Consider the following 15,392-nt stretch of genomic DNA (forward strand, 5'->3'; position numbering starts at 1 on the left):
AAAGAACCAGGAGGAACATTCACATGAGAAACAAAGACCAATTTGAGGAAAGGTAATTATTTCATGTAAAAAGATTGGATTTTAATCATTCCTATTAGTTAAATGAAGAAAGACATATTGGTATGGACTTGTTCATAACTCATAACGTACATGGAAAGACATGAGACTGAGGAGGGGGAGGGATCATGACTACAATTCAGGGAGAGTCATGACGAGATATGACGCTATGATTATCTTACAAAAGACATGTGATAAGAAATATGTTTCAGTCATAGCATGTCTCTCCTGAACACAAGACAGGTGGTGTTCAAAGACTTACCTGAAACCGGGAAAATAGATTCCGAGAAATCTGATGGTTCATTTGTGGGTCAACTTGGCTGGGCCATGGGGTACCTAGATATGGCTCAAACATTACTGTGAGTGATTTTAGGTGAGATTAACATTTACATTTGTGTAGGTTTAGTAAAGTCTATGCCCCACCCCAGAATGTGGGTGGGCCTCATCCAATCAGTTGAAGGCTCCAATAGAACAAAAAGATTGACTTTCCCCAAGGAAAAGAGAATTCTCCTGCAGACTGCCTTCAGATTTGGTTTGCAACATCTGTTCTTCTTGGTTCTACAGCAGACAACCTTCAGAAACAGGCTGGAACATCAGCTTTCCTGGGTCTTCAGCCTGCTGGCCCATTCTGTGGATTTTGGACTTGCCAGCTTCCATAAACAGTGAGCCAATTCCTTACTATATATATATATATATATATATATATATATATATACACACACACACATATATATATATATATGTATACACACGCACACACCCTCCCTACTGCTTCTGTTTTTCTGGATAACTCTGGCTTAATGCACAAAATACATAAATTAAAAAAGTATGATATCAGGAGTTGAATATAGCCATTAAGATTATAGATGTGGAAGCTTATTTATTCATTTGTTTATTTTTCTTGTTCATGCATCCTAAAATGCAGGTCTAATAATGGAAGGTAGTGGTAAAAAATTATCACATTTTTTCTTCTCAATATAATTTTGAGATTTCTTTTTAAACACATAACATAGCAATATCTATATTTAAATGTTAAAAAGACTGCATGAGAATGATATACACCAACTTCAGGGCACTAGCCCTGGAAAGGGGGGGAAGGAGGAGAGGAGACCTGAGGGATATTGAGGCTTTAGTGATATTTGTAATGTTTTGTTTATTTTAAAATAGGAAGATGTGAAAAGCAAACAGTGGAAACTATTAAAATCTCTTTAATTTCAGGGGGAGGTATAGCTCCAGTGGTAGAGTGCTGGCTTAGCATACACAAGGTCCTGGGTTCAATCCCCAGTACCTCTTATAAAAATAAATAAGTAAACCTAATTACTTCCTTCCACACTAAAAAAAATCTCTTTAATCTCAGAGGTAGATGCATGAATGATTGTGGCATTGTTTTCTGTACCTTTATGCCTAATTAAAATAATTTAGAGTTAAAATAAAAATATTAAACAAAATGAAACAGAAAGTAATTGAGATGGAAAACAGATTTGAATTTTTGTGTTTCTTATGATAAACAGTTATACAGCGAGTCATCCATTGATCAGCTATGAAGCACCATGTGTTGTGCTGAGTGTGAGAGATACAACAGCCAGCAGAACCAGCCTGCTACACTCAAAGCTCCAACTAGAGCTTGAGGGAGACACACACAGTAAAATAGATCTTTATAAACCATAGGCATTGGAGGAAATAATTTTGCCTGAGAGTCAGGAGATTAAGGGCAAGAAAGGCCTCATAGAAGTGATATCTAAGCATAAGTTTTAAAAATGAGTTAGAATTTCCTATAGTCAAGTCTTAGAAGGGCTTTCTAACTCTGAGTGAGTTGAGGGCAAGAAATTACAATTTCAGCATAGAATAAAATACAGATTGCACTATAGTGATAACCAAAATTCATTTCTCAAAAGTTCAAAATGTGGCAGAGGTAGAGCTAGTGCAAACTGGTATTAAAACCAGGAAAAAAAATAGAAAAAGAAAGAAAAAGCCAATGGATATCTTATAGGGGAGAAGGATTGCTTTCCTTCTGGAAGCCAGAGCAGGATCGGTCTGTCAGTTTATGATGTGAAGATAAATTTACATATGTATAGACAAAGACTGAAACAAAATACTAACTATGAATAACCAGTCATTTATGAAGGAGCAAAACTTACACAAGGAATTAAAAAAAGAGTAGAAAAATATCAAAAGATAAATGAGGGGAGGAAAATAACTTTCAAGGCACAGCCAAACTAATGAGGGAAAAATGAAAAGGTCAAACAAAAAATGAGTGCACGACCAAATAAAATGCTGAATATTATGAGGATTAGTACACAAATTGTGATATATCCACTTCCTGTACTAGTATGAAGCCATCATTAAAAAAATGTTATGAAGTCTCTGCATGACAAAATTAACATTTATGGTATAGCAGGAGACACAATTATTTGTGCACTATGATTATAATTTGTGACTAATACAGGCAGGGACCATCCAGGATGTGCTGACCTTGAACAAATATTTCTGTGGGTTCTTGTCTATATAAATAATTTTGTTTTTCAATGTAATAACTGTAAATGGTAACCTTTAAAATTGTGAATCACAGTGTGGGACACCCGAAACATATAATATTGTACATCAAGTATACCTCAATTAAAAAAAAAGAAGAGGAAATGTACTATAAAATTCATCTGGCCATGTGATGTATAGTGATTCATTGGTGAGAATTTAGACTAATGGGGAGAAGAGAGGTTGTTACATTGTTGTAATTATGTCATCAGTGCATGTCTAAGTACCACATCTCTCTCCATTCATGTTCCTGGAACTGTATTTTTGTGCTTTTCATTATCAAATACACCTTTCTGGCTACTTTCCTATTTCCTATTGTGAGAAAAAGGTAGCAGTGTTGTGTTTGCTCACTAGTGTTATGGTCAAACTTCAGCAGCCCAGAGCCATGATCTCCTGCTGTGACAGCATAAGAAAACATAAAGCTCACTGATCAAGGTAAATATATGGACAAATACAGAATAGGATGCTACTATAATGGTACTAGGTATATAACTTTTAATTCTAGTATCAAAGTTAAAAGATAAAAGTTTTAAAAATAGCTATAACTAAAAATTATAGTTAGTTTTCATGAATATGCAAAATAACTAGATATAAACTGTGGTATACTGACAGGGGAGAAGGAAAAGTGCAGAGTTTTGTATGCAAGTGGAATTAAACTGCTATCGGTTTTAAACTAGGATACTGTAACTACAAGATATTTCATGTAAGCCCATGGTGATCATTATCCTTTCTAGTTTTCTTTATTTTTTCTCTTGCAAGGCTTTGGCATTGTGTATCATCCAGTACCCACACACATGACCATGGCAAGGTTTTTCAGATCTTCAAGTCAAGAGCATTTCTTGGACTTGTCGCATGTTCAGCATGAGCAAAATGATAGGTATTAACATTGCATGGATCCCACATGTTAAATATGGGAAATGATTCACTCATTCAATCTGCATTCACTGTTCAAGATAGGATGGCTACATCAAGGAAAAAGGTTTTAAAAAGAAAAATTTGTGCACTCCTGAAACTTATAGTCTATGGAGAGAGAGAGAGACATGGTTCATAAACATGAAATGTTTTGATGTGCGGACTCTGCACTAAGGGGCTTACCGGCACACTCACAGCTAGTTTTGACTTAAGGTTTCTGAATGTGGGAAGCTTGGTGAAATAATACAAGAGGAGAAAGAGGATATGGGAAAAATCCCTTCCAATTCAAGCCTCTGGGTCTTTGGAGGCCACTGAAAAAAGCCTGAGAAGTTTGTATCACTGCATGAGAGGGAACACTGGCCTGCCCAGGAAGCCATCAGGCCAGGAAAGTGATCTAAAGGACTTCTGTTTGGTGAGACAGGATGGTGGTCCACCACTGGTGAGTCAAATGATCAGGGAGCTTTCTTCAAATCATATTAATTGAAATATCCCAACATCTCCCAAAATAGAACCCTAAGACATAGGGACATAAATTCTTATCCTTCTTACCCTTGTTTTAAGTAAATCTATGGTAAAAGTATAAAGAGATTTCATTTCTCAAGCTCACTATTTATACAACAGAATAAAGCTGGTGTCAGATTTATTTTCCAGCTCTGAAGCCTGAACACAAAGGGGAATTTAAAAACAAACAAACAGATAAGCTTCAAAAGCAATGGTAGCAACAAAAACTTCCACTCACTTGCATCTTTGAAAAACTTCTCAGGAAGAAAACAAAGGCATTACTTAAATCTATCTTCTTTATTGCTAGCTGGTCATGATATTATTCAGATATGAATCAAATATATTTTGCCATCTGTTGTATAAAGCATGATTGAAGGAATAGCTGATTTTTAAAAAATAAATATTGGAACTTAACAAGATGAACTGAGTGTTCACCCAGCCAAAGAGTGATTTGCAAAGTGTTGTAGTTCAGAGAAGCAGTTTGGGTTAAATGTATAAAAGTAGAGTCACCAATGCATTTGTGCTTTCAGTTTAGAAGTTAAATGACTTGTTCTGGCCCCAAGTAATGAAGTTGTCTGACCCTGAATCTCATGGTCTTTCCATGAAATCACACTATTACTACAGTAGTCTTAATATTTTTATTTGCAAATTCACTCACTCTGTTATATCATTCATTCAAGCATTTACTAGGGCCTCCTGCATGCTGGGCAGTCTGCAAGTTGCTGAGGATGAAGTGATTAAAACAAAGTGTGTGTCGTGGGAGGGTACAGCTCAGCAGTAGAGTGTGTGCTTAGCATGCAAGAGATCTTGGGTTCAATCCCCAGCACTTCTACTTATAAACAAAAATTTTTAAATAAATAAGTAATTAAACCTAATTACCTTTCTCTCCACACACACACACACACAAAGCACCAAAAAGCTGTGTATGATTCCTCTTCTCAAAAATTGTACAGAGACCAGTCCCAGACAATCTGAGAAATTCACCACTTAAAAGAGTCAGTAAGCTCCTAAGGTCTCAATGATGAAGAAGACTGCAAGGAGGCAACTTCAGGACACCTTTTATGTTTTTTAGGTCAAGATGCAGAATTAAAATTTAATACTTGCTTTGATTGAATCAAATAGATGAATTCCTACTTGTGAGTTGCTTTTGGAAAAGAGCCAAATTATCATTAAATTTTATGTTAACTCTTAAAACATAATGGTCACACTTGAGTGAGAGCCTTAACAAATAAGAATATCAATATTTATTAGATTAAAGTAAACAGTTTCATCCATGAGAGGAGAATTCTCTTTGTCTGTGGATTAGTGCAGGGCCCTGGCTGCTGGCGGAAGACTGTCTTCTCTCAGGTCCGCTTTCTCGTTCTGTTCCTTCTTCCCCCACACTCTCAGGGGCCCTTAAATTCACACTGTCTCTGGCTGCCTTCTTTCTATCAAAATCTTTTCCAAAGAACTGATGAACATTTATAATAAATACCTTCACGTGCATTAAGTCAGCTCTGCCTTCCTTGGGGTTATATTTAGTTTGCACTGTGGCATCTCTGCCCCCACTGAACTAGTGTCAGGATGTAATAATCTTGAGTATTGTAGCTCTGAAGTGTGTTAACCTGGCTATGCTTTCCAGAATTTCCTTCCATGTATGCTCTTGTTTAGGGCAGACCACAGGCAGGGGAGATTCTTGTCCGAGGTCTGCGGGGCAGGAGTGGAGCAGCGACCATATGGTAGCTCACCTCTGTTGTCACTTTCCTACAGGCTCACCTCAATAACACAGTGGCAGAAGGTCCTGCCACTGCCCCACCTTCCTCAGATCTGCCCCCAGCCTCTCCAACCCTTGAGTGTGTGTGTAGCTCCACGGTGAAGACCTGAACACACATGGCCTGGACACACATACCATCAAGGTCAATGGTAAGAAGAACTGACACAAATCCCAGTCCGTCTCTGTGGGCCACAGCTCAGGCTGTGGGTTCCACCTCATGCCTTTCTTTCTTCCTTCCTTTCTTCCTTCCTTTCTTCCTTCCTTTCTTTCTTCCTTCCTTCCTTCCTTCCTTCCTTCCTTCCTTCCTTCCTTCATTTCTTTCTTTCTTTCTTTCTTTCTTTCTTTCTTTCTTTCTTTCTTTCTTTCTTTCTTTCTTTCTTTCTTTCTTTCTTTCTTTCTTTCTTTCTTTCTTTCTTCTCTCTCTCTTTCTTTCTTTCTTTCTTTCTTTCTTTCTTTCTTTCTTTCTTTCTTTCTTTTCTTTCCCTTTCTTTCTTTCTTTCATACATTTCTAATTTTAGGACAGTTTCAGATTTACAAAATCATTGTGAAGATAGGATTTCTATATACCACACACCCAATTTTCCCTCGTGTTAACATCTTACATTAGTACGGTACATTAATTAGAGTTAATAAACTAATGTGGATACATTATATTAATTGAATTTCATACTTTATTCAGATTTCCTCACTTTTTTCCCTAACGTTCTCTTTTTGCTTCCTGGCCCCATCCAGAATACCATAATCAATACACTTGGTAATAATAACTCCACAGGCTCCTCTGGGTTAGAACAGTTCCTCATTTTTTCTTGTTTTTGGTAACTGTGACAGTTTTGGGGAGTACTGGTCAAGCATTTTGTAGACTGTTTCTTCTCTTGGGGTTTTCTAATTTTTCTTTTCCATAATTATTCTAGAGCCATGGGTTTGTGGGAGGAAGAACATCGAGGTAAATTAGCATTCTCATCACATAATTTCAAGTGTATACACTATCAATATGACTTATCACAGCTGTTAGCTTTTATTACCTGGGTTGAGGTCATATTTGGCAGGCTTAATCACTGTGAAAGTACTTTTTTTTCCTCTGCCATCTATACTGGATGCTTTGAAAGGAAGCCACCATGCTCAGCTCACACTTGGGAGTGAGAGCTAAGCTCTACCTCCTAAAAGTCAAAATAGTAACATCCTTTATTCAGAATCCTTCTGCATGAGAGATTTATCTGTTCTTCCCCATGTTTTTTGTTCATTTAACTTGTATTAGTATGGACTCATACATATTTACTTCATTCTTTGTGTTATAATTCAATACTACTTGATTTTGTTGCCAGCGTTGGCTGTTAGGAGTTCTTTCAGTGGCTACTGTGTCACTGACATATCCCCATCAGAGTGATTTCTGGAGCACTTTCTTGTTTTTTTAGAGTGAAAAGAAGCCCCAGGCTCATACTGTATATTTCTGCCCCAGTCCTAGAACAAACCGCTTCTCCAAGGACTTCTGGTTCCTTGTGCTAGAGAGTGGCATTACAAACCAAGACCTGGACACTAAGTGTCCTCTTTGCTACTGAGGTATTTTTGCTTCTTGGCTCTCACAGCTGATGGGCCAGAAGATATTTGTGTGTATACTAACCAGTGGATAGAGGTACATATATGCATATTTCTGTAGGAGACCATCTGTATCTATATTAAGCTAAGCATGAGTTTGTATCGCTGTCCCCAAAGATCCAGCTTGTTCTTGCTGTCACCCACTTTGTATCCCCCTTTCTTTCCCAACTGCCTGTCCTATGCCCTTCAAGATCCAGCATCAGGTGGGTAGAGAACCACGTTACAGAGACTATTAAACCAGCTTTTCATGATTGTGCAAGGTCAAATCTCTGTAACAAAAATAAATCTATCTGTCTATCTTTATATCTATCTATCTATAATCTTCATATATGGAAACATACACAGTTGACCCTTGAACAATGCAGGAGCTCGGGGCATCGACCCTCAGTGCAGCTGAAAATCCTCTCCCTGTATCCATGGTTCTGCATCTGCAGATCCAATCGACCTTGGATCACGCAGTACTGTAGCATGTATTTATTGAAAACAACCCACCTGTGAGTAGACTTGTGCAGCTCAAACCTGCATTGTTCAAGAGTCAATTATACATCTACGTAGAGAGACAGTATACGCAAAATCTGTGCTCTTCAGCCAAGCCCACAGGAACACCTGAAGTTGAAGAAGTTGTGTTTTTATTCACGGCACTGAGAGAGTATACCATGGAGAAATGTGGGGTATCTCAGTGAGAGGATATTAGAAAGATCTGTGAAAGGATTTGGGCTTTGGTTGAATAATTTTGGGGAGAGCCTCAGGAAGTAGAGGTTAGATATAAATTGAGTTATTGGAAAGGAAAGGCAATTCTATGATTGGAAATTTTTAATAAATCTTATCTATAAGGATGGAATAAAAAAGCAGAAATTAAACTTAAGCAGTAGTAACTCATTTAATGAGGGAAATGTTTGATATTTTGTGTTGCACAATGACCTTGTTTGAAGTAGGTGTTCTGTGAGATTATGCCTAATAGGGAACTGATATGAATTTTTTTATAAACATCAGGTCAGTTTGTAATAAGACTGAGGCTTAGCCATCTGTGACTGTCAGATCAGTTCCAAAAAATCAAGCTGCATTCTATGTATCTGTCATCTATCTATCTAGCTGTCCAGTGGTTCTGGATCTTGAATCAAAACTTGATGGCTATAATGCAAAAAGTAAAATCCCTTAACTCACAGGCATTATAGTTTTCAGATTTCCTGAGCTCCCTGCATTTCTCTGATGAAGAACAAAACCAATCACAGAATTATATGAAGGAAAGTCTTAAGGAGGCAACAACTTATAGGAGGGAGGTTTTGCAACCCGGCTCTAAAGCACATCACCCACTGTCCAGGATTGGAACAGGGGTCCAGAAATCTCTCCTTGGCAGACACAATGCGACGCTACATTAGCATGGAATGTTCCACCACAAAACCAATATTGAAAACACTTGTTCTGTTGTTTACTGGGATAGAGGGACAACTAAAAGCATCCATTCCTGCCACTCTGGAAGCCTTAGTCTTGAGGTCCCTGCTGGGTACCATCTGACAAGGTTTTGCCCACGTAAAGAGGAAGTGTGAATGCCTTTAATTAGTGTGGGACTCTGCAGCAAATCAAGTTTTCTTGGGCCGTAATGTTACTTAGGAGAAAGGGCTGGGCTGGGAACTGAGAGACGTGAAGATTAGCTTTCATTATCTGAGCAAGCTGTGTGAGATTGGACAAATTATTTAACCTCTCTGGACTTCTATCGTCCTCATCTCTAAAATGAAAAGGCTTGACTTGCTTCTCACTTACGGTCTCTCTGACTCTGATTTTCTTTGTGCTTTTTATATTGCTGCAACTTATCAACTATAAGAAGAAAATAAAGATTGTACATTTCATTATCTCTGTGGAGGAGGAAGCAGAATTTTAGTTAAAAACAAAAATATCAAAATCAGGGTCAATCTGAGATATCAGATGGAGAACTTAAAATTCTCATATTCCTGAAAAAGAACATTCTGGATTCCTAGCTGCATCTCTAACATGTAAAACATTTTCAAGATGCTTTTTGTCCTTATAGGAAATAGAAGACGGGGGTGGGAGGTAGGAGGGGAGGGTTGTTTAGTCTCATTCTTTGTTTACAACTAATGCATGCATTTTGTTGAAAAACTAGAATATACTCCTAAATTGAAAATAGTCTGTAACACCACCACCTCTTTAGTACATATTCATACACACACACAAATACCCATAGACATTTACACATTCAAATATATACTTTTTGAAAAGTATATAATATATAAGCAATATGATTGCCTACTGCCTCCCTAAGATTTATTGTAGATCTCTTTCCACACTAATACATAGCATTGCATCATATTTTTAATGTCTGCTTCACATTCAATCACATAGATGTGTGTGGGAACCTGGGGTCACATCTTATCTTCATTTGATACTCTCTGATGTCTTGGGCAAATTGATTAGCCTCTCTGAGTTTCTGTTACTATGCCTGTTAAGATAGGAATAACTTCTTTCATGAAGAACTGTTGTAAAGATTAAATGAGTTCTTGTCAAATACGTGTAGTACTTCCCAAACTGGTGTTTAGGAAAATGCTAGTTGGGAACTGTCAAGGATTTTAGTGGCTATAGTAAAGCAAAATAAACAAGAAGTCGGGCCATGTGCAGGTAAGTTTAACCATGGTTGTTTATATTTCACTGTTGGGTTTCTCAGAACTTTTATTATGGCAACGTGTTTTAGTCATGAGTGCCTCCAAGCTTATTAGGGAATTCTTTTTTTTTTATAGCATCATTTTTGAGATATAATTCACATACCATACAATTAGCTGATTTAAATTCACCAGCTTTTAGCATATTTACAAGATGTGCACCCATCACCACAATTAGATGCTAGAGAATTTTCATTATCCCAAAAAGAAACCCCACAACAATTAGCCATCACCTACCATCCCCCTACCCGCCAACCCCCTCCCTCCCCAGCCAGTGTCCTCATCTCCTCTGGCAACCACTAATCTACCTTCTGTCTTTATCGATTTGCTTCTTCTGGACCGATCATACAAATAGAATCATACAGTGTGTGGATCAGGGAATCTGAGCACAAGCTAAAGCCTTTCAAAATAGTGACAGACAAAATACATTTTTATAAACACTACCTTAGGGTGCCTAACATATGATGTGTAGTCAGCATTCACTAAATAATACTTTCCAGCGTATATTAGAGACTTAAATTGTTAGGTAATAGCCAGCAGCAGATATTTCAAATTATTTTTGCCTCTGGATCATATGAAAGACAGCTCTTTGTAGGAGGGGAAAGATGAGAGGAAACAGGGATCTAAATGAACTTTTCTGAAGAAATTACTAAGCAAGTGGTAAAAAGATGGGAAAGAAGCATCTGAGCTGGTGCCATAGGAGCCACACAGGGTGCCAGCCTTTCATGAGGAAGGGCTCTTTTAAGTGAAGCATTGATGCTCCTTATGACCTGGCTGTGCAGGTATAAGTAAAGCTTTGACAGGCTTAAGAATATGCAATATAGGAAACAGATAAAGAGGAATTTTTGTGCATAGTGCACAAACTTGGACCAGCAAGCACGTTACCTGGGGATGGACAAGCAGTATCCATTCCACTGACTGTAAAGGACTATACAAATGACAGACAGCTGTGAGAATCAGTGGTAGTTACACGATTCTTCATTCCTCTCTCCATGCCTCGTGTTTGGATATGTCACTGGACTAAGAAATGCCAAAAGGGAGAGTGTGGATGATTTATTAGTAATGACAGATTGATGTGTAATCAATTAATTAGAATAATAAAAGAGATTAAATTGCTGTTAAGCCATAAATTGGTGGTGATTGTGCTAAGTTACTTGTTTGTGTTAGCTCATGTTGGAATTAAACCATTGCATTCACTCTAAGGAGTATTATCGGATATCCATTGTGGGCGCTGTTCTAGGTATTTGGAATATATAAGTGAACGAAAGAGGCACAGGGCTCTACCTTCAGAGAGACGACACTCCGGAAAAGTCATCTGGGAGTTCCTCTTTCTCACTATATTCAGACCCTTAGATAATCATGTGTTCATTATCAAGAGGTTCAAGGCAAAATCAGGGCTTCTTCACTCTAGTTAAGCTTGATAATCCCCTCTCGGGCTTTAATAAGTATAGATACCACGCCCTCTGTCTGTAGATTCTGACTGAGTGGGTGTGGCTGGGTGGATTTAAACATCTTCATGTGTTTACATCCGCCCCAGGAATTCTGAAAGGCAGCTGGGATGAAGCCCCTGTAATAAACGTCTGCCAAGGGCTCACTGATGGAATCCAAAATGAACGGGGCTGTTGCATTCTGTTTCCATTCTTTCCTGATGTCGTGAGCATGGTCTTTCAAATCCAGCTGGACTATTCTATATCAACATGTATTCAACAAACATTTACTAAGGATGTATAATGTGTTGTATACTCTGTAGGTACTTACTGCTGCTTGAAGTGTCAAGTGTCATGTGTCACTAGCTGACTTGGATTTTGATTTAATGATTAGTAGAAATTATTGAAAAATTTGTCTGCTTTATCAATGTAATAAATAATACAGTTTTTTTTAAATGAAGGATAACCATCATTTTTTTCTTTACCAAGATTCCTAAATTTCTGGTAAGGAGATGGTCACATTAACCCACCACATCTTCCCTGACTATAGGTAAACAATTGGGCTGGGCATCCTCTTTTGCCCTTCGAACTCTGTGCCCTGTGCCCTGTGAGGCTGATGTATGTGGGCTCTATCAGTGGGCTTCCTTGACCTCTGGTGATTGATTGGGTTTCCACTTCATAAGTAAGGAAGTAAAGGAAGGGAGTGTGAGATAGCCCAGGCCACTCTCTCTGGACTCATCCACGGTGACCATGTCCCTTAACTGAATGAAGGGGCTCCTATCAAGTGACTTAAAACACAGCCATTTGTGAACCTGGGTTCTTGTAACCACTCACTCTCCTTCCTGCCTGGGCCTAGAGTTAGTGGCACTGCCTCCTGATTTTACTAACTCCTGGAACTTCATTAGTCCTTTGAAAATAGTCACTTTATTAACCTTTCCTCAAATCACCCAATTTAAGTGCACCATCTATATTATGACAGTGCTGTGACTGATATGGCAATTCATAAGGCTCCAGATATCACTAATTTTCATGGAACTCAATAAAAAGCAGGCCAGAGGAAAGACTCTGGAACAGACAAAACTGTCTTTGATCCCCAGTCTAACACTCACTAGGTGTGACCTCAACCAAATTATTTAACCTTTGAAAGCATCAATTACTTTGTAAAACTGAGGTAATGATGGACTCTAGCCCACAGGTTTGTTGCAGCTATTAAGTGAGAGAACAGGGTGGAGAGGATTATAGAGGAGGGAGGTCAGATACATGCTGCTAATTGTTTATGCTCAGCGATAGGTACACACTGAATGAATAGGATTCATTATTACCATTCTCCCAAATTTGCTTATTTTTTAAGTGGCTCATATATTTAAAAAGGAGGCAATAATGATTTATTTAAGGATATGACTGGGACACTCTCAGCACTGAGGTTGACTAAGTATAGAATAGCAGTCGTCACAAAGCTTTGGTTCAGTCTTTGTGTAGCCAGATGTCCATCAAAGGAGAGATGGTGTTCTGCTTGAGCCTGCATAAATAGAGGACACAACATCTTACTAGGCTTCTGGATGCCATTTGGAGGCAAAAAGATGAACAAATCCGTGGTAAGTTTTGATCACCACATAGTGCAACTCTCCACTTAAATAGCAGATGCTAAGCGAATGGGTAGATTCAGTGACAGATAATAGAGAAAGTTCAGCTTTCCTCTTGTCAAGTAAAATATGAGTCTCAGTATTGTCATTTTTACTGCAAATTGCAGTATGAAAAATTAAGCAGAGAACTGCTCATAGGCTACAAATTATGGCTTTTTATTTACACTCAACTTGTTCGACTGAGTAGTGACATTTTAGAATGAATTCCCTCATATTGTCATGACTGTCACAGTAATTATGTCATTATTGATAATATTAACATAACATAATTTTATTAGGAGCTTTTCCTTCAGATCCAGTGATACTGCAGTGTAACATAGAGTAATAGCTCAGTGTGATGATTTTGAAACATAATTTTTGTTAATATGCTTCATGAAAACATTGAGAACTCACTGAATACAATGACTTCACTTATTTCATCAGATTTTAAAATCCACACCTGTGTGTTAATTCAGGTTTGTGTGCCTTTGAAATGAAATGATACTACTTTCAAAATGAAAGCCTAAATTCCACTACATTCAGGGACAGACAGGAGAAATCACCGTGTGCTCCATGCCCTACCACTCCCGGTTCATGGCATCACACTGAGAAAGGGCTAATGTGATACCAAAACTGAAAGGATGCTGAGCAGTAAGGATGAAGACCAAGGCTTTTAACGTCATGCGAGGCCATCTCTTGGCCAGAGGACAGCCAGCAGTTCCCTTTGCCTCACCCAAAGCAGTTGGCCATCAGGAGTCCCAGTCTGGTGGTCTGAGTCACATCCTGAAGGCTGACTTCAGGAGGCATATCTGAGCTACTCATTCACAAAATGTGATTCTGAGTACCTATATCCTTTTTAATTACACTTCCTACCACTGCTTTTTCTCTGACCCTTGGAAACATTTAAGATTCGTGAGCTCCAGGCTGCTGCCTGTGCTGTTTCTTTGCTGCCATGGGAACTTCATGAATTTTGGTCCCTGCTAGAACAACATCTACTTCCCATCATTTCTATATTTAAACTTTAAATGTCTGAAAACACCCTTTGTTCTCCTTTTTTGGCTTTATTGGGGATTTTTTTCTCAGAAGGCCTATACTCTCTGTATCATAATATTGACCTCATTTGTTCTCATGATGCTACGTAACCACCTCTGCTTTCATTTACTAAATATTGACATGACATATGCTTTGAGATTGTTGACACATTTTCAAGGCTACAATCCTCAAATGGACTCACGTCTACCACATCGCCCACTGCTCTCTTTGTAAAATGGATGTTACTTTATCACAGGCACATTCTTAGAACTTCTTCCACTGGGCAGATATTATTGCAAAAACATTTGATGTTGTTGATTTTAGTTTCTTCCTCAGCCTGCCCACAATCATCTCCTGGAACTATTATTCACATCGGGTTATGTTCTGGCCTATGTTACCTCTCCACTAAGTCCCATTCACACCCATATTAATTATTCAGGGGCTTCATTTCCACAATGATTCTGATTATTCATCCCATATTTTATAACAACCACAACCTAAATTAGTAGTAGCAGTAGTTGCACAGAACTTTTGCCTAGGGCACCTTTTTACCCTTCTCTGTAATGCCAAAGTCTTGTTTTCTGGTGCTTACATAAATAGTAGTCCCACTACAAACTCTTAGCTGTCTTTAAAAAAAAAATCGGGTATATTTGAAAAATCCTTTGCACATAGAATGACATTTGTCACATGAAGATAATTTAAAAGACAATTATGAAGCATAAAGACTAATTGGAAATCACTTGTGCATCTACCATCTATCTTAAGAGATTGTATACCATCCATTGTACACAAAGTTTCTGTGCACTTCATTCTGCCTTTGTAATAGAGATCTTCAACGGCTTGACCTTTATGAGAACCAGTTTTACCACATACGCATGCATCCTTAAAAAAATAGCTTGATTTTGCCTGGGTTACTTTGTGATCTGCTTCTTTCATTTACTATTGTTTGTGAAATGCACTGATGACAAGGCACTAGTTAAGGTGCATTTATTTTAATTACTAAAGTTAAATCCATTGCAGAAATGTATCACACTTTTTTGTCTTTATCAAGTCTGTTCCTGGTGAATATTTATGTTGTCCAATTTTTGGCTTATTGCAAATAATACTTCTGTTATCCCAAAAGGGGAAAGGCAAAAGCCTCAGTTCTTGTCTTCCCCAAAAGAGAAGAAGTCAGACAGGAGATGAAAGTATTGTCTAGTGAAAGATTTTAAAGATTTTATTAGCAAAGTGAAAGTACAGCTCCAGGGGTGGAAGGAGGGCTGATCCTAGGGAGGGTAGCAATGGTCTTTGT

This window comes from Vicugna pacos, chromosome 35 (assembly GCF_048564905.1).
Source record: "Vicugna pacos chromosome 35, VicPac4, whole genome shotgun sequence".
NCBI lineage: Eukaryota > Metazoa > Chordata > Mammalia > Artiodactyla > Camelidae > Vicugna > Vicugna pacos.